The sequence below is a fragment of the Cygnus olor genome, chromosome 6 (genome assembly GCF_009769625.2).
Source record: "Cygnus olor isolate bCygOlo1 chromosome 6, bCygOlo1.pri.v2, whole genome shotgun sequence".
NCBI classification, from domain to species: Eukaryota; Metazoa; Chordata; class Aves; order Anseriformes; family Anatidae; genus Cygnus; species Cygnus olor.
The window spans coordinates 1,161,873-1,187,970 of NC_049174.1; the positions used below are offsets into that span (position 1 = coordinate 1,161,873).

General features: G+C 42.8%; 1 protein-coding gene and 2 long non-coding RNA genes across 3 annotated transcripts in view; 1 reads left to right on the plus strand and 2 right to left on the minus strand.

Moving 5' to 3' along the window:
• The window catches only part of PLCL1 (phospholipase C like 1 (inactive)), a 197,954-nt gene that overhangs the window by 51,984 nt on the left and 119,872 nt on the right, over window positions 1-26,098 (minus strand). The gene's annotated exons all lie outside the window — the stretch shown is intronic.
• Window positions 1-26,098, minus strand: part of LOC121071890 — a 27,914-nt gene continuing 1,816 nt past the window's right edge. The window contains exons 3-5 of the long non-coding RNA XR_005820842.1: window positions 25,611-25,735; window positions 17,173-17,226; window positions 1-643 (exon numbers count right to left, since the gene is read on the minus strand). This is a non-coding gene — a long non-coding RNA (uncharacterized LOC121071890). The remainder of the gene's footprint in view (window positions 644-17,172; window positions 17,227-25,610; window positions 25,736-26,098) is intronic.
• Window positions 24,372-26,098, plus strand: part of LOC121071893 — a 9,448-nt gene continuing 7,721 nt past the window's right edge. Inside the window, exon 1 of the long non-coding RNA XR_005820845.1 lies at window positions 24,372-25,133. This is a non-coding gene — a long non-coding RNA (uncharacterized LOC121071893). The remainder of the gene's footprint in view (window positions 25,134-26,098) is intronic.

Sequence of the window (26,098 nt, forward strand, 5' to 3'; positions counted from 1 at the left end):
TTGGCTATATAAATATAATATCTGCTAGGGACAGAGAAGTTTAGTATCTTCATATTCATTGATCATGAGATACTCTCAGTTTAGAGATTATGCTGAAAATTGGAGAGAGTTCACAGGAACCACAAGAATCAGGAAGATTTGAAAGACATATACAAGTAAGAGATCCAAGATTCTTTTAGCTCAATACACACACTGTCTAACTGTAAGAAAATTGTAGAAGCCCAAATTAATATAAGAAACAACTTTAAAGCACAGTTCTTATAATATATTAAAGCCATATTTGGGCCATTTTATTCAGAATTTAATGGTTTCAAATCAGTAGTTGAATTAAATAGCAAATCAATCTACTTTAAGAAGTCCTTCAAATTACATTCTCATATTGACCCTGTATAAACTCAAAATGTAGACTGATTGTTACAGATTATAGATGATTATATAAAGATTAGTATTGTCATGTGATACATCCTTTCATCTGCAGTAAATTGACAAATTCAAAGTGAAAACAACAACAAACAGTGAGGAGAGCTGGCCATGGTCACAAATTCCCCAGAATGACGGTAGAGTCTCCATCACTTGACACGCATTCAGCCGCACTCCTTCCAAAAGGATGTCACATCAGATCAATTGTGATTTCATTCAAGTCCTATATAATGGAGAGCACAGCAGATTTCAGCAGTATATTTTAGCCTCATTAGCTTGATACTAGCTCAAAAATTCAATCCTGTATTTTTCTGTAGAAAACTGTTAAACATGACTATACATTCTAGTCTGCTATCATGGCACTGTACATTACTAGGCACAGGGGACCCAAAATAAGATGGCAAATTTAATTTCATTCTGAATCTTATAACAATCCTCCAGGAATAACATGCATAATCCAATAAACCACCCAAATCTCCATAGTCTAATCACATTATTTTAAGCCCTTTTTAATCAACTTAAATTATTTTTTTCATTAATTACATTTATGCTGATTCAGATCAACACAAATCCTTAAATTTAGCTTAAATCTAGCAATGAAGTTCCAAAAAATCTATAGGATAAGGTAGTCAAGTTGTTCTAATAGGACTGTTTTTCTTTGTCATTCATAAGTGAATTATTAAACATGTTGAGACAGAAGACAGAGCCAAATATGAGCTATGTGGGCAAGCATTGTTTTAGTTGGTCTGTAATGTACTTGGGGTGAAATTTTGACTCAAGGCTGTTGTCTAAAGGTCCCAGCTTCCCATAAGAGAGAAAAGTAACTTCCAGCATATCTGAGAAAGTCATTAGCTCCTCAGAGGAAATCATTTATGAATTTAGCAAAGTGTCTTTGAGGTGCAGGAGTTCATACAGCAGGGTACAAAAGGCACCATCTGCATGGGAGCCCAAGACACAGATCCCTGCGGCACCCTGCTGCCCCAGGGCTCTTCTGGCATGGGAGGCTGCGGGTTCATCTCCCCACAGGCTGTGGCCTTCAGTGGTCCTCTCTGTGCTTTGCTGTCCCCTGCCAATAAGATTCCTCATAAACCCAGGTTTAGGGAAAACTTTCTGATAGCTCCTCTATATCAAAGCGCACATACAGCTAGCCACTTGTGTCTGTATGTATACTTATGCTCAACTATTTCTGAAGGATTTTACTTCCATCTACAGGGGGCTGTGGATATTTTTTTTTATTTGTTTGGTCAATGTTGTTTTTTGTTTGCTCTCTTTAGCAACTAGGCACACATTCCAATATTAACTATTTTCACCTTCAGCACACTTAGGCTGACAAGCTAAGCTGAGGTGTAAGTTATACCTGCTGATAAAATCCCAGCCCACAGAGCAGCCACACCAAGCCATGAACCATGTTGCTACACTCTGGTACAGAAACGCGGAGTTAAAGGGCTAAAACTGACATGCAAGTGATGGGGGATTACGGGGATCTACTTGGCAATTGTCTCATGAGCTAAATGTCTGCCTCGGAAGCAAAGATTTTTCCAATACTACAGAGGAAACAAATACTCAAGAGACAGCTGTGGAAGCCTCATTAAATCAGATTACCTGAATCTAATAAGTAAGGATATTTTTTTATTTTTTTTTTAAACCAATGCAGACTCTGAATGCTTGCATTACTCATCAAAATCAGGAGTAAATGGTGCAGGTTATGAGTGCTTGTTAAGCTTTCACAGCAAATTGCAGCATCATAAACATCTGATTTATTTAAAGAATAGTTGATTTACTCTGGAGAGGTGTTAAAATTTTTATCATATTTCTCCAAAGCTACCTACCTTCAGGGGCAGAACTCTCCTACTCCCAGGAGCTCAAGTCAAATTTTGCTTGTTTATTTACTTTTTTAAAAAATAAATAAAGATTGCAGTTGTATTGTAATATGACTCTGGTCACATATTTCGTTAAGCCATTATCATTCCTTATTCTCACCAGTGAATTAGCTGCATGCCTGAGTATTATGGTCCCCTGGGTTTCACACAGCACATGCATCGTTATGGCTGAAGTGTATCACCTACCTGGCATAATAGCTTCCATCCGGCTAATATTTGTACATTATAAATTAGCGGCAGTAAGGGTAGTAAAAAAAAAAAAATCTAACCACAATACAATTATACTGTAACTGCAATATAACAGTGTGCTTACTGGCTTACGCTTCTTTTGCGAGGACTCAGTGGTTGGCACCCAGGCTGCAGAGCAATTGGGTTTATTTCTGCCTGAAAGCATGACCTGATTTACAACCCTCAACAGACTTTATGTAGATACATCTTAATTCCTTCCCAGTGATGTTGTGCCACTTGCCTGGACATGTGAAGCAGGCACAGGGCTCAGAGAGGGTGAGGATGGGTCCCTGCCACAGCGGTCACCGCACTCCCTGAGCCCCTGCCCCTCTCACCACCCCCAAGCTCCGCTCGTCATCAGGCTCAGCTGCCACTAGCATCAGCAGGCGTGCTCCCAAAGCCAACCCGAATGAGACCGAACAGACATCTGTTAAATACCAGCAGTGCTTGATTCCGCGAATAGTGGCAGAAGTGTGGCATGAGTGAGCCATGCCTCAAAAGCTGGGACAAAGTGAGTGACTTAGAGTTATGCTGCAGAGAATTAAGCAAAAGCTACACATGCCAGGCAGACATCACACTTTCTACATTCATACACAGTCACAACAAGGATGGAAGCTACTTACAGAGAGCACAAAAAAAAATAAGGAGAGGTATTTGCAGGAAATTGGTGTTAACCACTGTAAACCACTTTTCATTGGACAAAAATCAGCTCGGGAGTCAAAGCCCATTCAATGGGTCCTTTAAAACAGCTTACAATTTGCAACAACTGTGTGATTTAGCAGTTGCTCATTTGAAACTTTAATATTACAAACACTTACACACACACATTTAGTCTCCATGGTCATGCAGTTCATCTCTTAATATTCTTTCCAGCATAAAAGAAGTGTGCCTGGGCATTTGTTCAACCAACAACTCCTCAAATCCTTTTTAAGCACCACTGTTCCGGCTTTTGAAGACGTCCACAGCTAGTACCCATATTGTCAGTGTGCTTTTACATAAGTAAACATGTTTTAAAAAAAATTAAGGAAAAGCCTTTTTCTTATTCTAAATGAATTATCTCTCTCTTTTCTTCTTTCTTGTTATTTTTATTCATTCCTTTAAGCAGGTGCATGATGAACAAACACTCCCTGACACACTGCTCCACAGTACACAAGGTTAAAAGGCTGCAGGACTTGCTAACTCCTTGGGAAAAGGGAGGAAAGGCAGACAAGGAAGTGCTCTGCCAGAGAGCTGGGCAGCAGCAGGTGTCCCGCACAGGGGGTGAGCCGGGAACACGGCCTTCTCTCAGGTGGGACTGCTCCAAACCCAGAGTATTTTGAAGGAGCCAACTTTAAAGGTCCATTTTCCACAAATGATACTGTATTTTTGCCAGCTGGTAATCAAAGGAAAATCATAATGCTGTAAAGATGCTATTTTGCTATATTTTTTTTTTTTATGTGTCTGTCTCTTAGTGGAAGACTAAAAAGGACAATAATTAAAAAATCATATTTTCTGAAAATTACAGAATTCATTTGCTTTGCCTGCCAGCTTTCAATTTCAAAGCTTTTCATGAAATTTCCAGTCTTAACAGTAAAGCAAAGCTTTATGCAATGAAGGGCAGACATATTTTATATCTGTTTAATTATAATAATGAAGACTTTGGTAATGCATTTAAAAGAACTGCAGTATAATCAATGCTGTATCCAGAGAACTGCTTTGTTGTACCCAAGAGAATTTGTCTGTCTTAATTAAGTCTCCTCTCTCAGATACAGAACATAGTGACTCTTCTACGTCAAGTACCTTATATAATGGCACAACAGCTCTACTTTTTGCATACGGCTTACACTGCTTTCTGGTGCAGTTTCTAGCACTACCATCACACTTCTTAAAGCAGAAACACAGAAAACAGAAAAAACAGAGTTTGGACAGTGTCTTTTTATATGCTGAACGGTATGCACATGCTTCAGTCCTGTGTTTTACCAAGGAGACCAAGAGTAAAGTATGAATGCCCTAATATTATCTGTTGTATGAAGTAAGACTATTTATGATTCAGACTAACTTACCGGGATGATAATGAAAGCAGTGTCTAGACCACAGAACAGTGTTTGAAGTTCATGAAAATCCTACTCCTATTTATACCTTATTTTCTAGCCCTGTTCTTTCAAGATATATTTGGAACCAGAAGAAAGCATGAAACACTGTAGTAGCACCAGATCATTTACAGCTAGATTGAAAAAAAAAAAAATCTATTAGAACTATCACAGACAAACTCCATAGCTCATTTATTTCAGTGGTTTTTGTCTCTGCTGTTCTCCAGTTTTGAATCAATATTGAAGCTTATAGAAAATGTTTTCATCTTCCTGCTTATATATGAACAAAATGACTTAAAGTTGTTTGTGTTGTGTTTTTTTTTCCTGACAATATTTTCAGCTGGGATCATTATCAACCAAGAGAAGAAAAACGATCAACTTTCTGCATGCAGTTAAGAAGAAAACATTTTTTCACTATGTATTGCGGAACACAATGCATTTCTAACTCATTTTCCAAAACCAGCTAATTTCTGCAAAGGAGTTTCTCACCTACAAGGTATATTGAGGCATGTTGGATACTCTGCAGTTGCTGAATATTTGTCCCTTGATCAAAGCACACTGTTGTGCCTCAGCAAATTGAAATGGCATTATCACCCTCATGAAAAATTCATCCAGCAACCAATATGCCAGCATCCTAAAACACAAACACTAGTGCAAGTGCTCCAAATCAAGTGTGGTCGCTCAGCCAGCACTGTGCACAAGCACACACACAGAGACTTCAGTTTGTGGTGCTTCTGCATCAAAATGCTGGCACAACACAACCTCAGCCATTAGTTCCTTTCTATGCCCTGATACAAAGTTTTATCCTACCAATAACCACATACACCAAAGTAAACTCAAACTCAACACAGAAAAGGGAATGAAACTACGAAAACCGCACTATCCAGAAATTAGCCGCTATATTCAATGACAAAGGATAAATTAGGAAGGGATCTAAGCATATCTTTTGATTTTGGGTTCAATATGGATCTCTCTTAAGTGGCAGAAGGAAGGAAGCTAAGCCTGTGAAGAACTGAAGAACAGAGCATTTTTGGAGGGTTACCTGAGCTGGGCTCAATAAAATAAATTTGAGCATTTTGATGAATTCCGAGAGCTACCCACAGTCATGCAGGAATTGCAGGGCAGAGCAGCAATGAATGCTGCCAACACCGTTATATTGAGCCACAAAACCACCCCGCTATTTTCAGAGATTGTGCTTTTTTCTTTTTTTTTTTTTTTTTAAAAATCAATCCTACATGTTCCATGAATCACAGCTTCACAGTAGGATTACATCAGCATGTAGTGAAACTAAGTCAGTTGTCTTAGTAAAACCAGGCTTTTCTTTGCAAGTGCAGAAACAATACCGCACACTAGTTGTGAATACTTTTTGAACTAGACTGCTCAAGATATCTTCAGTAAAAAAGTACACACATCTGACGATGAGCTTTTTCATTTTTGACCATAAACAGGAATTGAGGGAAGGTAAGAGAAATGGACTGGAAACCTCTTAACCTAAACCATACATTTGACTGTAAGTTTTATAACAATTAAGCAGGGGGAAAAAATGATTCACTTTAGCTAACACCAAGTGTTGGTTTCATGCCTAAAATGTTTCAGCGTAATAGGTTTTTGTTGCTCTTTTCTTCTTTTTTTTTTCTTTTTTTTTTAAATGTCCTTGTTCGTGCAATACCAGAAGAGACGCACAGAAGTGCCCTGTTACTTCTGCCATTTTCTTTCTGTGTGCTTCACAGAAGTGATGACACAAAGTTTATTTCATAATTTCGTGCAGAGCTGGTGCAATGGAAAAGCAAAATCACTCACAAGCAGTTTGTATGCAGAGCTTCACTAAGAAAGTGACACGTTGCCCATAATTTAACCAGAATTTTCAGAAACAGAAAATGTCTATGAGATGCTGGTGTTTATGCTAAGAATGGGACTAAAAGGCCTGGAAAATCTTTTCACTTGTTTTCCTATGTAAGCCTGTGCAGTTTCTTGACCAAAGAGACAGACAACATTTGGCAAATAAATATATTTTAAATACACATCCTGGACACGTTTATACTCCATTTGTGAATAACAGAGAATCAAGAACAAAGCCACGTTCAGTCCTGTGACTTGTCATGACCACATGGGTAGGAGGAGCATATGTGTGCAGCCGTGTGCGCACACACCACATGCCAACACACACCTAAGCAGGAGCCTCAGAGGGACTTCATCACCTCCTTCTCAAGCGCATTTTGTAACAGAAAAAAAAAAAAAGCCAATGAACCAAACCAAAAAACACCTTGGTACATCCTGGGCTGTTCCAAAGCAAGTACTCTCTTCCACCCAAATGTCTCCTTGAAGCCCAGAGAGCAGTCACATCTCCCAGGGATGATCAGGCGGCATCCAGAAGAGGAAAGAGAAACAGAACAAGAGGAAGAACTCCAGCTGAGAGAAACTGGGAATATCAGCACAAAACTTCTCTCCTTATAATTACGTTGGTAGAGTAACAGCAGAATTAGACAAAAGGAGCAACCAGAAGCCCCTTCCAGCACAGGTTGCTACTGTTTGGATTAATCAGATAGAGCTGTTCTTGAAACCAATACATTAATTGACATTAGTTCAGTCTGCATGTATAATTTCAATTCATTCATTTTTCACACCAAATAATGTCAGATTTTAATTAAAATCTTTTAACTGAAAATTAAAATGTCAGTGGTGATGTACAGTTGGTACTGAACAGATTTATTTTGTCCCTAACATAAATAAAAGAGCAAAAGTTTCAAGCAATACTTTGGTCAGCCAGCATCAGGGACTGACCGCCATCAAATCAAGTCCTGGGGTCGTATTTTCTCTCTAAACATACATTTTGCTGCCAGTTACATGCTTGCAGGATTAAGGACTACCCAGATAAACAGTTATTCTACTAGCAGAGGGATGTAAAAGAGAATAGCTCCTAGATGCTGTATATTAGCACCGTGTGTGTCTAATGCATGCCTTAAGACACAAACAGCTTTCTCACTCATCAGACAAAAGACTGCCACTCAGCAAAACCGAAGCCTTGAACTCCTTTGTTTTTGACATGCTCAGCTGGCTCTCTGGATGTCTGTGATTGCAACATTTTTCTCACTGTGTCTCACTAGGATCATGAAACGGCTGAAATACGAGGAAGTCCCTCAGGCTCCTAAAATCAGAGCTCCTAAAATCAGGGTGCGAACGGTACTGCGCCATCAGTCAGCAGCCGCCTGCTTTCCTCTCCCTGCCCTTGCCTCTGCGCTCTACTCCCACAGCAACTGCCTCCAGCTCCACAGAGGATTACGCCAGGATCCCAAGGGGAAGTCCATGTCAGTCTGTTATTAATACAGAAAAAACAGAAGTGGCCACTCCTAAGTATGCATGCTACCTGACATTGCCATCTCCCTGTGTGCCTGTGTTATGAGAACAGTTTCCAGGACTGTCCCTACAGGGGTTCACTTGCCACGAACTAGACACTGGCTTTGGTCTGAATTTCTAGATCCACATGTGGTTTGGCCAAGTCCCCAGCACACCCAGTCGGGCCCTGCGTGTGCTGATGGCCATTTGCGGAGACACCTCTTCTGATTCTACAAATGAAGCCCATTCCATGGCTTAACTTTGTTTTTGGGCTACAAATTAAACGAGAGTGACAATAAAACATCACATATTGCCACGTACACTTACTGTGAATGGGGATGTGAATGCACAAATGAGAACTAGGCCATGAGTTGTAGAGAATAATTCAAACAAAAAAGAAAAGACCGATACATGAAGGAATTATAAACACAAAGGAAAAGTCATTAAATCCATGCAAAAGTGGACAAGCTAAAGAGCTTTTGATACCTGGCTCACACTAACTCTCCCTCCCCTTTAAACATGACCTGAAAAAAGAAACTTCCCTTCTCCGTTGAGCACGTTTACTTCCTGACAAACATTACTGAGGATTGCACTATTAAAGTCAATAAAAGGAGAGTAGTTTAATCACTAGAGCTAGTTTGGGGTTTTTGATGACGTTCTGATGCTCAAACTGCTAATAGTTCGAGCCTAATTTTCTGGCAATTTTTTTCCTACTCTCTCAGCAACTGTATTTATCGCCTTTTCCATTCCTGAGGTATCTAACATCACTGTACCTGTCAGGTGCTGGGGACAGAAAATGACTTCTCTGCAGCATTAAAAAGGCTGAAAAAAGAAAATGAATATTACTAACGGGCAGCTCCAGTGCTGCTGTTGCTCCAGGATACAGCAATTCCACAGAGCTGAATTACATTACATATTTGCACATGGCAATTTGCTCTGTACAGGAAATATTCCTCCTCCCTGAGTCTTGCTGTTAAAACAGATCGGCTGGGAAAAAAAAAAAAAAAAAAGAATAAGGGGTTGGAATGGGAAAAAATTACCAGCCTGGGGAGAGCGCAAGAACATCCCCACAGAGCACTGAACACAGGACTGCAGAAAAGCACCCGCAGCTCCTGTCCTCGAGAGCCACAGACAACCTGAGCCAACCCCCAGCCATCCCCCAGGGCAGAGTCCCTGCCATGCCACCAGGGCATGTTTCTCTGCCCAGAAACGATGTGGACAACCCCACACCTTCTTGGGGTGAATGTTTCCCCACAAAGCTGCTGGTCCTTCACAGCCCCGCTGCCAGAGCTATTTAATAAACCACAAGTAGACTTCAGGCTTGAAATTTCACAGAGATGTTTAGACTGAGAGCTCACACAGTGACATACTTCTGGCTTTGAACAAGACTGTGAAAACCTATCTTTGGTCGTTTACACATCCCCTCTTCTAGTGTGAGACCTGCCATCTGCCTACCACCGTTTGCCAGTTACACTGCCGTACCGCCAGCTACGGTGCCGCCGCCGCACTGCTGTCACGCAGACAGACAAACCCCCCTTGGTGCTTCCTCCCACAGGCTGCTTGCGGGATGCTGAGCAGGAGTGGCATCTCCGCCAGACCCAAGTCCCAGACCTCTCCCTCAGCAGCCCTGGTGGGATAAATTCAGCACCTACGGGGAAGCATGACATTCAGAAATGCCTATGTTTTTTCAGAGGTGCTGCCACAATGATTTTATTCTCATGTGGGGCTCTCAGCAGACTTTCCAACTAAGTAAGTCCCCAGGGTTTGTCCATACTAACCATGCCCCAAAGGAGCAGGTGAGGGGCCAAGGGCCCAATCTGAATTTCTCCCAGCTGAGCTGTGAGAATGACGCATAGAGCAACAGCAGCTGAGGGTCAGATAGGATGCTAACAGAGCTGGCACACAGCAAGTTAATGTCTCCTGCTCTTTCCTCACCTACCCAGACACAAACGTGCACCGCAGACTGTTTAAAAACAGAGGTAATTTGAATTAAATAATAGTCTTAACACCTTGCAGGAACAATCTTGCAAACAGAACCAAGCATTGAGATGCGTTTTATTCAAATCCCTGCAAGCGAACACCTGGCCCTGCTGTAACACCACTGCTCTTGCCTCGCCTTAGTTATTCCATTCCCATTGTGGGGTGCTATTTATCTCATTCCCTGCGCAACATAAAAGCCGTTTCTCCAGTCAAACTCCACATTATAGATGGTTATTCTCTTCTTTATCATGAGCCCACTAATAGATGATTTCACACCAAGACAAAGCATGCAGCTGAGCCACAAGAAAGGCGGTAGAGAACCAGCCCTGCTCGGGCCCAGCACCTCTCCCAGGATTTCCCACTGCCTGCAGGGTCCGACTGGCCATACATTGCCACCACCGCACTGCCTGCGCTATTTCCATTCACTGGAGAGATGGAGAGGCAGCAAATTGGTGCAGCAGTGATGTACTGATGTATGCTCCCCTCCAGAAGCTCAGTGCCTCTGAATATGAAAATGTTAAAGCCACGTTTTGATAAGCATGACAAATCGCGTAAAGTCATTACAATTTTATTAGAGGAAACATTTTCAAATGCATTGATTAAATTAGGAATAATGACTTGGACCTAAAGATATAAACCTCTAATTTCATCATCACTAATGACCTCCTGAAATAGCAGGGAGGAAGTCAGCATCTTAAGGGTCGAGACAAAGAGCGCACAGCACACTCCAGCAGCCCTCCCATCGGCCTCACAGCAATGGGCAAAACCCATCATGGAGACAGAGACCGCAGAGAGCCAAATCACAATCCATACGTTAAATTACTTGAGCTGTGTTTTTAACCACTGTTTGAAATGACTGAGCTTACAGACTCCAGCAAATATTGAAACACCTTCTTTAAGCAAACAGCAGCTTATATAAAACATTAGCTGTTATTCTCTGCCTATTCACAATGAAGTGCACTGAAAATTGAATGTATTCAACCTGCGATTGTCTCCTCGATACAAATGGTGTGCACCTTCCAATTTAGAAGGGGCATGCATACATCTCACATACCAAACTGCTAACTCCAAAAGAAGAATCCCAAACAAGAAAGAGTGAAATGAATGTACACTGTGTTTGTCAAAATACAGAAAGTAATCTGGGGTAAAAGCAAATTGTTCTTCCCTCAACTCAAAAATTACTACCATCTTCACTGTTTTCTGAAAAATCAGTTAAATGAAAAAGATTGCTGATGGAACAATTTCTTTAACAAAGATTGCGCTTTTAAGTTAGATATTAATAGGGAAGACTACAATGACAAACAGTACATCAGTGTGGAGAAACAGAATTATCTGAGTGCTTTCTCCCACCTTCCTTCTTTTCAGCAGATTGCAGATTTATGTACTTCTCCTTCTCACAAGGACTACATCACAAGACAATGCATGATTCATTCATTTGTTCATTAAACTTCACCAGCATAGCATCATCTGTCAGGTAAATGGGAAACACATCCAGACAATATACTGCTGTGCATTAACCCTTTTCCTGCCTGCCTCACTATGACAGAGCTCAAACACAAGAAAAAGGCCTTACCTCAAACAGGGAAGATGCAGCTTAACCCATTCAAGACCCAAAACCCTTCAAGACCCGAAACTCATGCAACCCGATGGGGCCTTCTTCAGAGTACTCTGCATGGTGAAAAACAAAGTTTCAGAGCTTCAGCTCTGAAGCTCCAGGACACAGAAGCAGTGAGGGGCTTGCTGGCTACATACACCTTCCTGCAAGCTAGAAGCTGGGAGGATGCTCTTCTGCACATCCCTGTAACCTCCAGGAGCACAAACCAAATGAACAAATAAAATCTCACATGTATTCAAGAACAAGAGAGAATGATTCACCCCGCACATCCTGTGCAAATGTGGTCCAAAAGTCCAAACAACTAATTACTTGACTACTACTATCAGATATTTTTTTTCCCTTAAAATGTAATTCCAGCTTCACAGTGCAAGTTTGGTTGCTTTTTCTTCCCTTTCCTTTCAGCTAGGAATAAACATTCTATTATTAGTCTGTATCTATCATTACGTTTGTGGTGTGTGCAAACATTGATGGGTGGGTTTTTTTGCTTCATAAATCTCTGTTCTGTTGTAACAACTAGGAACCACATCTTATAAATATACTGCACTGCACACATTAAATATTTAGAGCAAACAAAAAGAAAACACTGGCTACACACATATATTAAATATCTGAGAGTAAAGAGAAAATAATACGTGCTAGCGCAGCTGCAGAACATTATGATAATTGAGTCTGACCTCCACCTCTCAAGCCACCAAGTTTCAACCTTTTTCCATACTTGTTGTGTTCTTTATCTTTTTTCATTGTAAAGTCTTCATTTCCAAGCTCTTCCTGTCTATTTTTTCCCTTGAACTCACCTCTAAGAGACTTAATGAGGACAGAAAATTGAATGGTGAGTACATTTTGCACCTTATTTGAAAGCACGTTTCTCACAAGTCTGCCTTGTAGGTAAGTCCTTCTCTTTTCTATAAAAAATATTTGAAAGAAACAACATGGAAGGGACTAACAGCAGCCCAGGACTTGGGCACAGACTGGTGCCATTCAGCTTCCACGGGAAGATTTACTCCAGCTCTACACTGGTACAGGGTGAACTGCTGTAACGCAACTGTAACTGCCACGGCCAGGAATCAGGACCGATCTGTTATCCCTCCGTGGATCACAGCTGGACTCCTGCTGTCTAACAGGCACTTCTAATCACAGCGAGCAGTCACGCAGCAAACGGCCTGATAGCAACCAGCAGATCATCACTGGAAAGGCCAGCACTCAAATCTGAACCTGCATGACCACCTACACTACTCCCCTGCAACTTTCATGATACACACCATTTTGGTTGTTTATATATGGCCACGAGTAAAACTCACCTACCAAAAAACCACCCCGCAAGTCAGCAGTGCCAGCATGCGAACATCCTCTTTATATTTTGTAAGTCATGCTGATGTTGAACAGCCACATGTAAATCACCTCCTTAAGTGCCTGAGGTCTCAAAGGAATGCAGGAGAGTGATCTACGGGGAGGGAGTTTTTAAACGAGCCTGTGGCTCCTAAAAAATGAACAGCAACAAAAGCTAACCATGAAACCTTTGGTTGATTTCAATGTACAAATTCACCACGTGGCCACTCTATGCAGACAGGGGAGGGGGAAGCAGAGCAGGAATTTCACGCACCAGATTTCAGCCTGGGGCCAACCCCTGCTGCTGTGTGCTAACCTGCCGGTTGCAGTCTTGGCACAAAAGCCAGCAAACCCCCAGAGGTCCTTACTGTGAGCACACACCTGCACACAGCATCGGGAGGATTCCCTGCCAAACCCCTTAATACGGCAGAACACAAAGTAAAGGTTAGCTCAGATGAGCATTTGGAACACCAAGTCTGCATCTCCACAGCTGCCAGTTCTCCAGTGGCAGCCAGATGGGTTTGAGCACCAGTCGGAGAGATTTGGCTTTACTCGGGTCATAAGCCTCCAGTGCTGCACATAACTGGCTCGTGCTGAAGTGTGCCTCCCCTGGTGAAGTACGATGCTTTATCTTATTTCGCTTTGATTAACAACAACAAAAACATAGAACAATTAGTGTTTAAAATCAAATATTCATCCCACAGTAGGCCACTATTTGCATGTGGGTTTTCTTTCTTGTCTCCCAGAGCTATCCAGTTGAAAATTAATTCATAGGCCTGCCCTCAGAAATGCAACACTAGCCACAGAGGAACAAGACATCAGCTAACATGAAATAAACCACCTTTGGCAGAACACACTGGGGTGCAAGCTTGGGAACATGCAGCTACAGGAGTAGTAGGAAACAGAAACAACTAGTTATCCTAAAAAAAAAAAAACTGCACACTTAAAACTTCCCTTTTTATTGCTTACTGCCATAATTAGTGGCTAGTAAATACTTGCCTGGTGGCAGCATCTAGGTGTTGCAACAGGGAGTTGGAAAACACCGTGTTAGCACTGTATGAATAAAAAGAGGCAATAGTTGGCCTAAAGGCTTTACTGCTAATATTGCTCTATTTCCCATTTCATCAGTTACATTATTCACATACAATAACTGTCCAGCTAAACACAAATGACTCAGAGCAGTAACAGCAAGTAACAGAGCTTGAGATAAAGCCTACTAATAACAGTGGCTTTCTCGTCCCTGTCACTGAATGCATTGTTTGGTGAATGGGGAGAGTTTAAGGCATTTCCCATGCAAGGCACAAGTCATTTTTAAATCCAACTGGAAAAGAGTTTGTGAAACATAGAAGTATATTTAATTGCAAAATGGACTCAAGTTGTGCATTAAATCAACTAACCTTATCAAGCTCGGTTCATCTGTAATTCTCACTAAGCACAAAAAGGGAAAGCAGGTGGAAGCGACTTGAAGTGCCTTTAAGCTTCCCATTGATGTACTCTAAACAAAAGTTTTGGGGTCTCTGTGGAAAGAGCAACAAACCCATGAGGGCTCCGTGAAGGGGTGTGCATCACTGGCATTCCCACGAGCCTCCCTCCACTCCCAGCGCTGCATCTGTGGGACCGAAGTGCCTGGCCCCACTGCAGCGGCATGGGGGGGGGTGCGCGCAACGGGGGCAGCCTTGCTCGGGGAGTAGTGGCGTTAACGCTGCCCGCTGCCACAGCGGTCTGCCCGGCAGAGGACACGGCACTTTGTGCTGAATTTAACACCTGTACCACATCGTTCAAGGTCTCCTTTTAAACTGTGTGCTACACACAAATTTTTATATGAAGTTTTAAGAAACAGAAAACAAAGGTTTAACAATGAAACTGTCTGTGATCCTTAACCTATAACTGATTTTCCGTGATGTCGCTTTAATCTCTGCATGCAGCAGATACGTTCTAGACTGGAACTTGGCCTTTCCAGCAAACCATGTGCCCATGACTGGTGCCTCAGGAGGACGAGAAGCTTTCACCCAGTATCAATGCCCCTGAGAGACCGGCGGCAAGTCCCAGCTCCCAGGCCAAGGGGTGCAGTTTGACAGTGATGGGGTGGCAATCATGGGAGGACTAAGGGAAGGCAAGGACACACAATTTCCCTTCACGCACCTGGCAGTTTCACCAGACGGTGACGCCGGCTGCAGCAAGCGGAAGGCAGCACCCGGCCCGCAGGATTGCGCCTTCGGGAAACATGGGCATCGCTCCCACCCATCTGCCATGGAGCACGCGGGGCCTTCCAGGACCAGAAGGAGAAGCAGGAGCCCGGCTCCATCGCAGTGCAGTGCTCGGGTAACAGCTGCTGCTGCACCTCCCGGGGGCTGCACCCAGCTGCACATTCCAAGACGCCCTGGTCTGGGTCTGTTCACAGGGAGATTTGCCAAGGGGAAGGCAGCTGGCAAAAGCCAGTAAATCCTTCAGCTCAAACTAGCAGAGATCCTGCTGGGCCCCCGCCAGCTCTGATGGCGGGTCAGATAAAGAGCTCTGCACTCCAGGTAGATCATAAAAAGAGATTAAAGCAACACAGCCAATGAGACAGTTTGCCCGCTCAGGCAGAACAATTTCTCCTCCAGATTAATTTCTGCCTTCCTCCACTCACTGGAGGAGACTGAAACTTGGCCCCGAGTGGGAGGCACCTCAGTGCCTCAGTGTGAGGCAAGGGAGAACTGCAGCCAGAACAGAGCGGGGCACAGCTGGGGAGTCCCCGCATCCCCCTCCTGCACTTATCCTCCCAGAGGGAAGCCACCCAACGGGACGAGCACGCTCCCTTTTGCAACCCTTACCAGTGTTATCAGACACAGATCCATAGGCTGCAATGAAAATGTAAGTGAGGGGCTTTAAAAACAAAAACATTTAGTTGAACAATCATTTCAATGGTGTTCAGAGAGTCTATCCAGTGTGACTGTGGAGGTCCCTCACACTGGGAGATTTTCTCTGCTCCTTGCAAACATGGCTTTGACTGACAAGGGAGCATGAGACAAGCGTTAGCAATATGCCTCATTAAACTTTGTCAATAATGCAACAAGGAAGCCAGAAGAAGCAGCTGAGATGTGAGAACAGCAGGCAGAGATACCGACAAGATGATGCTGTTCCTTTCCTCTAAGGACAGCCATGACCTACCCAAGCTCCAGAGATGGTCATCTGTCTTGTCAGCATTCCCACCTTCCCCCGCAAGGCTCATTATCCCTTAAATTTCTCCATCAAAAGGCATAAGAAAAAAAGAAGAAGGGACAGAGCAACTGCCTATAAGCTATGCAACTACTGATTGTATGTGAAGTCTGTATGGGCTATGTTTTTCCCTACAGTTTGCAGAGCACCACTCAGCTGAAGGCTATGTCAATGAAAAGGCAACCTTGGTAAAGGAACCCACTGTCCAAGCGTATCTACACAAGCACTTTGAGCCACAATTTGAAGTGATGGAGCCCTGCAAAGGAACACACCCACCCCCTCTCACATCCACATGCCTAACATCTGTGTTGCCCTTCACAGCAGGTAACTAATTAAAGCAGGACAGAAACACCAACACCCACTTAACCCACTACTTAGTGGATCAAGATTTTGTGGGTGTTAGTTGACTTTTCTAGGGAAATGCACTGTAATCATGAAGAAGCTTTACACGACTTTCTTCAAAAGCATCCAGTTTGTTCTTCTAAGCTGAAAACCTGATAGGTTGATACTACTAATGCACTGGAAACATTTGCCATACAGTGCCTCAAAACCTTTGCTCTGTTTAGCAGAGTCTGAGGTTTCTGTTACTGCACCAGCAATCTCAAGAGAAAAGCAAGATACAGAACCTGCAGTCTCCTATCTACAGCATTTCCCCTGTAACTACTGCCTACTATACCCTCTGCGTGGTGCCTCAATGTATGTATACCTGACTTTGCATTTACTGTAAATTCTTTACAGATCATAATTCTGAACTCTGTTTCCTGTAGACAAACTTTCATCTTTCAATCTGATTGTCTTCTACTGTGTGACAGTTAAGTATAACATCTGAGCCCTGAGGTCAGATGATTAACATTTATTTCAAGATTATGCCTAACAGAAAGCAAGAGCTCACAGCAGGAGCCCATGTGAACAATTAAAAACACAACAGAGGAGCCTTTCTCAATTGTCAAGTGGCCATTCGTGTTTCTTAAGTCTGCTAAGCATGTTGCCATAGGTCTGCAACTTGAAGTGAAGACAGTTTACTGATGAACATCCTTTTATAGAAGTAACTTCTGTTTAACTGCACAGGTGTGACAATACATTTCGGCTCATCTGACAATAACAACAAACTGTTTTACACTACCTTTTGCCGAGCACCGTTGTCTTCTGCCATGCGCTTCACCTTCAGCTGCCCCTTCTGTGAAGAGCTATGGTATTATTATTACACTTACTATCCTTAATATACTTCATATCACAGAAAGCTAGCCATAACAAGTCCTGAATAATGCATCTTCCAGCACTCAAATCCTCAAGAGACAAAAGCAGATACTTTACCCTAAGCTGTCTTTGCCCCACGTTTATCTGGAGGTGCTGCAGTGCTCCCACAGGCCACAAAACATCCAGGGTACAGGAAGGTTGCTTTGATTAGCAGGTGACACTGAGATCACTTCACAAATGGGGAAGTCTTCCTCTCTCATTTTCTGTTTCACAGCTTGTCCCCAAGTCTCTAATTATACATATTCACACCTCCACACAGAATTTAATGGGAGTAGAAACAGACTGTTCATCTGCAGGCAACAGATCATTCTCTAAAATGTGCAAAGTTAAGTAATATGTCACTAGGAAAAGGAATTCCAGGTGACTTTAGATCATTTAACTTGTCTGCACAGTCCTCACATACACCTTGAAACAGGCGGCTCCTTTCTATTAAAAAAAAGTACATATACTTTTAAGAGTTTGCAGTTTAAAATGTATTGAGAAAATGCTGTCCCTAAGCTGGTGCAAATCTTGATAGTTCTGCTGATTTCAACAGATCAGCATATCATAAAAAAAAATTAGTTAATTTTTTTTTTTCCCAAAGTCTTTTGTTTGACTGTTTTGGAGAGAATAACTCTTCTTGCACTTAACCCTCCTAAGACTTCCTAGTTTCTGATTTTCAATTAAAAGAATAGGATGCTTCAACAGCAACAGCAAGCCCACGGCAGTCAAAATTCTGATGAACTATTTGCTTCACTCCTAGCAAAATAAAATATACCATTTCTCTTCTAGCAACTAATTCCTGTTAGATGACTTAACAATATTTTTAAACCTCTGTAAGAACTTATTTTTTCATCTAGACACATCTAAGGGAATAAATATCTCAACCAGCTATGAATTCTTTTCTTGATCATCTGCTACAAAGCAAATTCCTACCAATTACAGAAATCTGAAGTTGCTCTTCAAATGCTCTTCTCGGCTGTTGTACCTCTGAACAGTGCCGAGGGAAAAGGAGAACCATGAAGATGAACAAGCAAAACAGGAAGCGCTTTCCTCGCCACAAACTACTTTCTGACACAGGCTGCTCAAGAAGAAAAAGCTACAAAGTAGAGGGATGAGCAAAATTCATTAGAAGGATTTCACTGAAAAAAAGAGGAAAACTAAGGAGCCGACATCAAACGAGAGCACGCTGAGTCAAGCTCCACCCCACACCAGGCAAAAGGGAACCTCAGTGCCTCCACCTTCCCAGTGCCTCCACCTTGTCCTGGGGAGGGCCACCACAGCCTGGTGAGAAGGATCACCCCAGCACACAGCTCAGAGACCTAGGTCCAGGCCACCTGCACGTCAGCTAAGAGGAGGACACAAACCTGACATCTCCTCCTACCACCTAAACATTGAGGCACTGCGTGCTGAGGCATAAACTTTGCAAGTAATGGTTTGTTGGGTTTGGTTTTTTGGCAATAGTAAATCCTGTAGATCCACCTTCCCTTGGAAACCCTTCTCAGAAGGGCATGTTTACTGCAAACACAGAAACAACTATTTACTGCTACTTTTATGTTACTTAAGTGACTGCAAGTTACAGATGGCTTATCCTGAACTCTCCAACCCGAAATACATGTCCAGTGCCTTTAGTTTATACAAAAAGGTCAACTACAGTTCTGTAAACATAGTTTACCTCCAGGCCTAAAGTCATGAAGGGAGCTGGAACATGCATCTCCTAACAGCGAATCCCTTAGTAATCTCACAAACAGGAAATGAAACAAAACCCCACAAATTGTATTTCAGTCACTGGTCAAAACACTGGATGCTTCTTCCCAGAACCTCTGACCTTTACTCAATATCTCATGGAAAATAAAGATTGGAGGGATTTCTGTTTGGGATCGCGTTTTCCTCTGCTACAGTATCTGCACCCTGCCAAACCTTTGCAGGAGCCAGAGGAGAGCAAAGTGTGGTTTCTCGGGCAAAGGACAAAGGCAAATGCACCTCCTGACACGTTCATGCCCTACTACTTCAAACTACTGTGACAGACAACCATGGTAGCAAATGTATTAGTGCTTTCTCTTTCTAAGTAGCCTAAGTTTTTGGAATTATTCTACCTAATTCTTGGTGATATCTACGTGGCATCCACTCCTAATATCATCCGTTGCTCAGGACTACACTTTACAGAATCATCTCTCTTGCTCTTTTATTCCCTCTCACCACTGCTGACTCTGAGACACATTCACCTACTTAAATTCTGTTGGAGTTCAAGTTGGGAGGTGCAAAAATATTTTTAATTCCCAAGGAAAGGAAGATATACCAAAGATTGCTCTCATTTTTCCAAAGCACAAGTGCACACAGCTTCCCTTAGTACATCATTAAGACTTCTTTCCAAGAGTTTCATCACCTGCAAATAGATTATCGTCAGGGAAATGTACTCCGTGCAAAACCTTGCATGGAGGTGTTGATTAGCTAAATGCCGCTCATTTTGCATGGCTTTTTTTTCCAGCTTAGATCTGTACGAGCTTCCTGGGAGGCTGATGGATGTGTAAGATTAGTTTGTGTAAAACGAGCCAAATGTTTGCTACAAAAGATGGGAAATGGTCACGAGCACAAGCTGCTGAGCTGGGAGCGCAGAGAATGGGCACCAGGCACGTGCTGCTGGTGCCTGCTAGGTTGGTGTCTGCAATCGGTCGGGCTCTCAGGCACCTGCCAGCAGCACCGGGCCTGGGCTGCAACCTCCTGGGCAGCTTCGTGCAGAGGAGGAGGAAAATGGACTGGCGTTGGGCTGCTTCTAAAACAGCAAAAAAAAAAAAAAAAAAAAAAGGAAGAAGAGGCCTGTTCTCCCATGCTCGTGCACATGAACTTTTGACAGGAGATTAATCTCCTGACCCCATCCATTTAGAAATAGGAAGGAACAAAAACCATGTTTCAGTTAACAAGAAACACCACGGTACAGACCACAAATATTTGCCTAACTTTGCTGCTGGAGAACTTACATTTGGCATACTAAGTATTTCATAGAATATTAAAGCTTGGGGGAGAAAAAAACACAGAAATTACTATTCATTTTTTGTTTGTTTTAAACAAATCAGGAAGAAGAGTTAGAGACCCGTCTCAGCAACATTCTCACATTTGGGAAGCCAGAGCCACACACCTTAGTTCACCTTTTATGTTCACATTAAAACCAGTATCTGCAGCCAGAGCTGAAAAGTACTCAGAGCCTTAGGAAGTGTGGCATCCTATTCACAGAGCCAAAGTTTCATGTTTCCATGCCTGAACCCCCCTTTCTAAGTGATTTACTAAAGTTGCACAAAAGGTTTGAGTATGTTTTAAAAAATGCTTCAGTTAAGATTAGAATTTGACTTCAGACCCCACTCACACACCTAAGACTGCAGGACAATTCAAAATTTGTCCATCACCTTGCCAATACATCGAAATGATTGCACTGGCATAAATCATTCCTTCTAGTTCATACGCCTTCTCTCATGTAGCATGATGATTGATGCTTGAGTAAAAAATTACTTCCAAATTTCATTTTAGGTTAAGTTTTTGATTTTAGGTTAAGTTTTTTCTGATTTTCAACATATGCAAAAGAAAAAAAAAAATATTCTTGTTGTAACATGAAACTGACATTTCTGAAATGCTCAAGGACCAGTTTCTAATTTCTGATGGAGGAAAGGCTGCCAACATGTCTTTGCTTCTTTCAGCATTCCTAATTTTCCCCTGTCATCGTTTTGAAATAGTGGGAGTCATCCCTCACAGCACAGCAGCCCCCAAGATTCTTTGATACCCACACTGATTACTACACAGCAGAAGCCATGAAAACTGTCTCCCTCTGTCAGGCTGAAAGCAGAACAATGATATCTTAAAATGTGGCAAAATCTAGAGAGATTTAAAAATGTAGAAAAACACCCAAGCCAAACCTTTGAAAGCAGCCAAGAAACACTAGTTCAGATATGTTAAACATCTAAGTGACTCTAAAAATTGAACTTACCCCAGAAATCCTCTGAAAATGAATGGCTACTTGCTTTGTGTTCACACCCAGCAGCAACCACCCTCCCCTAAAACACGCATTGCTGCAGAGAGATGCTGGTTGGTACGTGGGGACGTGCCAGCCCAATCGCTCTTGCTCTTTTCTCCCAGTTTATCATACGGCCTAAGCTCACAATCTAACAAACACATCTGTTTCTCCACAAAGCCACCCCCACACAATCTCACCTATTAGTGCCTTACAGAAGAGGGTATCCAGAGGAATTCTGACATGTTTGGCTAAGAGGGCTCCAGAAGGCAAAAAGGGGGGCTGCTATGAAGCTTTCCTTGACAGCACCTCCCCTGTTAACACTACCGAGGCTCCGGTTGGCAGCCCTCTCCCAAGCGCAACCCGCAAAGCTAGCTGTGGCTTGAGAGGCAGACGGTAGCTGACATCTGCAGTCCCAGCCAGCCACCGAGGCTAAGCATGCAGCCTCTGCTAGGGAGCTGCTGAAAGGAAACAAATGCCGCCGTCAACTGAGGGCAACCATTTAAAATGAGTTCACTTTTTATAGCAATGCGCTCTATGGTGCCACTCAGTAAACAAAAATGTGCTGTTAAATAGCTAACACTGAGCAATTCTGCATTGACAGGTATCTCATTCTTTCTTCCGGCCTGAAGAAAAAAGACTTTTAAAAAAAAGTCAACAAGGTGAATAAGCTGGAACACAGCTGAGTGGACGCAACGCTGTTCTGTTCCAGTCACTCTCTGCAACCACAGCTAAAAGCACAGTGTTACAGAAAGCTAAGATTGGACCTTAAGTGTTTAATGATGACTCACAGATCACATGCCTGATTATCACAAAAATTTCCATCAGTACTGAGGTGAAACTCCAACCTTACTGAAACCAGAGGAAACTCCACTGTGGATTTCAGCAAGTCCAAGACGCATCAGGACCCATGAGGCAGAAGTGATGGCGCCACTTTACCTCAGACATGCCGCCTTCAACAGCTGAAATCTCATGATCTGTTTCTATTCAAAAAAACCCTGTTTTTATTTAGTAAATATCACCAAGCCTTTATTACCATGGGCATAAATGAGGCTACTGTGCTCTACCAATCCCACCACCACAAAAACAACACAAAAATGTAGAATAAATGGCAGCGTTACCTTAAAGGCCCATTAGGCCGTCGGATGCCAGAGCAATACTGACTGAACTATCCTCTAGTCATGGCAAATAAGTGCCCACAGAAGGGAGGGCCACACCTCATGGTGCCGTATTTCGGATGTTTCAGTAATACAGTGGCACATCTTTCAAAATGTATTGTAGCAAAACTACCATGTTCTAGTAAAACCGCTGCAGAGGCAGTGGCGCTGAGGAGGCTGCTGACTGAAGAGGCACCACAGAACAAGCTCATGCGTTCCTTCATGAGCCACAACAACTTGTCTGCTGCACTGATGGGCAAGGGAAGCCTTCAGTGGAGCACGGGGATCAATGTAATCCATCTTTTTGGTTTACCCAACTGGAAAACAATAAGGGAATCACTTCATCTCCCATAGAGATCAAGGGAAATTGCAGCCTCCAAAAGCATTTGAGTTGGATTAAGAGTAGCTGAATGAAGTCTGCTGATTAAAAGTGAGTTGCATCAGGCACTGAGGTGTTTAAAAGGAGGTTAAGAGGACATGCTTTTCAGTTGGGAGAACCAAAATAATTAAACATCGCTTGTCTCATTGCGTGGTGCAGCACAGATAGGCCTAGAATACCAGGATAAAAATGGAGACTGTACGAGGACTAACCTGTATGAAACAGGAGAAAGTTCCTTTCTGGTTAACACAAAGTAGCTTTTGTTTTTTTCCTGAAAAAACAGATTAACAGATCTGCAAACGAACCTAAAATTGCTGTGGAAGGAGACAGCAATGGTAGAGGACAGAGCTGGACACCCAAGGGCTCAAGTGAAAAGAGAATGAGTTAAGGGAGAAGAGCACCAACCACTAACTGGGTTAAAAGCCACAAGAATCTCCCTGTTACTAAAAAAAACAAATCGCAGGTGAGTGGATAGGGCTGTGAAAGTCCCTCCCATAACTCCTTCTGGGGCTGTCACTTGGGGATGCCTGATACCTCCCTGTGGCTCAGAAGCACAGAAAACACCAGGGAGTTGGAAGCCTGCAATTTGTTGTTCAGAAAAATGTCCAAGTTTATGGGATCTCCATTAATTTGTCCCACAAAAAAAAAAAAAAAACCTCTCCTTTGGTTGCAATTCCAATATGGAAGATAGGGAAGGACCGAGTATAGAACAGAAGATTTAAAAACAAATAAATTAAATGAAGCTTTACACTTATTTAACTTAGTACGGAACAAAAAAAAAAAATTAGAAGGGGGTCTTTCCTACAACACAAAGCACATCCCCAAAAGATCTATCCCACAAGCACAGTCAAGCGACAACTTTAAATCAGCACAGCAGCAGAGTAGCTGCCAAGTCTGTTGCAGTATTGTAATCACTCTGTTAATCACAAATCCCCACAACATCCGAGCTACAAAACTTTTGTTTGTTTGTTTTTAAAGAAGCTTTAGAAATAAAGGCTTTTGCCATTTTGTCTACATGTTATTTTAGTGCTACTGATGAGTCTGGTATGATAACTCCTGCACTCATTAATGCAGCCTATGTTCCAAACCAAAACCTGTTCTATAAGCCTTGCTTCCTGTATATTTTAGGAGCTGTGTTTATCAAGAGAATGCTGGAAGTAAGAATAATTTTTAACTTGTGTTCAATAAAACACCTAACAAGAAAATTGCTGATTAGAGCAGTAAATGGTAACTTGTTACGGCTGATGAAGACAGGCAGAGCTCACTCACAAATACAATAAATGCTATTTCAGCTACTCTGGCCCTAATTCAGAGAACCAGCATGTCATTCATTCACCAGGAAAAGTGATAGGATTTGTACAGTCTGTAAGTGCATAAATATTGCATTTATTCCATTGAAGGGCAAAGCTGTACAGAACATGATCCTCTTCTCACTGAGGTCAGGGCAGCTTTTGAGTCAGATGGAAGCAAATTAAACTGTGCTGTCTCTAAGCTGGTAGTCCAGTCAAGAGGACCCACTGTGTTCAGACCTTTAGGACTAAAAACAAAGCAACCTGGATTGAAATTACAAGTGACACTCTACATCGTATAACAGCTTCACATCTCCTCAGAAAGGAGAGGTGTGCCACCACGCTTGGAAAGCACAGTAATTCATATTCAGTTGGGCTTACACCCAGGCACCACTCTTATTGCTCTCAAAGAGGCAACATGAAAGTCATGCAGATTTCAACTATAGTTATTTCTGGAAGTGTCAAAAATGGAAGGGAATAGCCTCTCTCCCACGTTTTTAATAAGCTTAGAAACAAAACACAGGAATATTTTCTCATCATGTTGAATTGCTGAATGAACACTGACACTTCTGTCCTGAAGCAAATGATGCTACAGAGAGCTATGCGGTCTCCGAGGTGATGGAAGGCAATTATTACCACACTGCTCCTCAGTTGCTGAGTGGAGCCTCTAGCTTTACACATGGGCTCTGCCATACCAATGCCCCAGGCACAGACAGACTGCAACCACTGGACATGGTGTCCAAACCATGCAGTATTACCTGCTGTTTTGTTGTTTTGGGTTTTGTTTGTTTGTAATTTATGCATGCTGATATACCTATTGCCATTATTTCCATTCAGATCACTACAGGCAGTAACTGGAACCAGTGAGCCCTAACCAGGGCTTTGATCTGCTATTCCTTTTGTACAGAAGTATTTCTGTAGCAAAACCCTTCACAACCGCTATGGTGCAAGCTGGCAGATGACAGCAGGGAGAACTCTGAAGAATATTTATAGGAATCTGAACTGGAACCAAGACAAAGACAGGTATTCCACCATGCTGAGTTTAATACATTGCCTTTCACCTATTAAATTAAGCAAGGGCAAGGCATTTTCCCATACTCATAGAAGTGGTATTAAATTATGCATTCAGAACTAATTATCTGACATGCTGTTTAAACCTTGTCATTATCCATGTCGAATAAGGAGAATGCAAAATGTAGCTCCCAGGCGAACAAGACAGACGGAGGGCAAGCCTGCAAGCCGTGCCTCTTGTGCAGGACTCCAACACTGGAGTAGCCAGCTGCCCACCCACAGCACGGGACGGGGCAGGTACAGCGTGTCCGCAGGTGTGGGCACCCGTCCCGCCACCCCCAGGCTCTCAGCACCCCATTGGACACCCATGTCTCCTCTCATCTTCCGCTAAAGGCTGGTACAGCCACAGGGAGCTTTATCCAAGGGTGCAGGCAAGGAGAAAAAGGGTCAGCTCCTACCACACATGCAGCTTTTTCTGCAAATCCACACCTGCAAAAAACATTGCTGCTTTTGTTTCACACGGCAGTGCCAAGTCGGACTGGTCCTCCACATCCCGCTGCTGTTTTTTATAGTCAAGGCCAGAAATCTTGAGAAAACAGCGATTCTTTTGTAACCTGGAAAAATTTGTCAAGAGAAACAATGGTGAAATCAGGCTTCCTCTGTATTTAACAACCAGCGTGAGGACGAAGTGAAAAGAAACACCGGAAAGCCTCCGCGACCGGGTGGGGATGTGGAAGGGTGGGGCACCCCCTTGCAGAACTGGGGAATCCCCATTACCAATTCCTGTCGCTGCCAGCCACTCCCATCCCAAGCCTTCCCCGGCCACCTCGCTACCAGTGCCACTCCCCCAAAAAGCACCCAGGCGCAGGTCTTCCGCATAAGGGCAAGCTTGCATGTCCCGACAGCCCGGCCCAGCTTTCTGGCCCCAGCTTTCTCCCAGCATGTCCCCTCCGTGCAGCACAAGTGCTTCTCCAGCC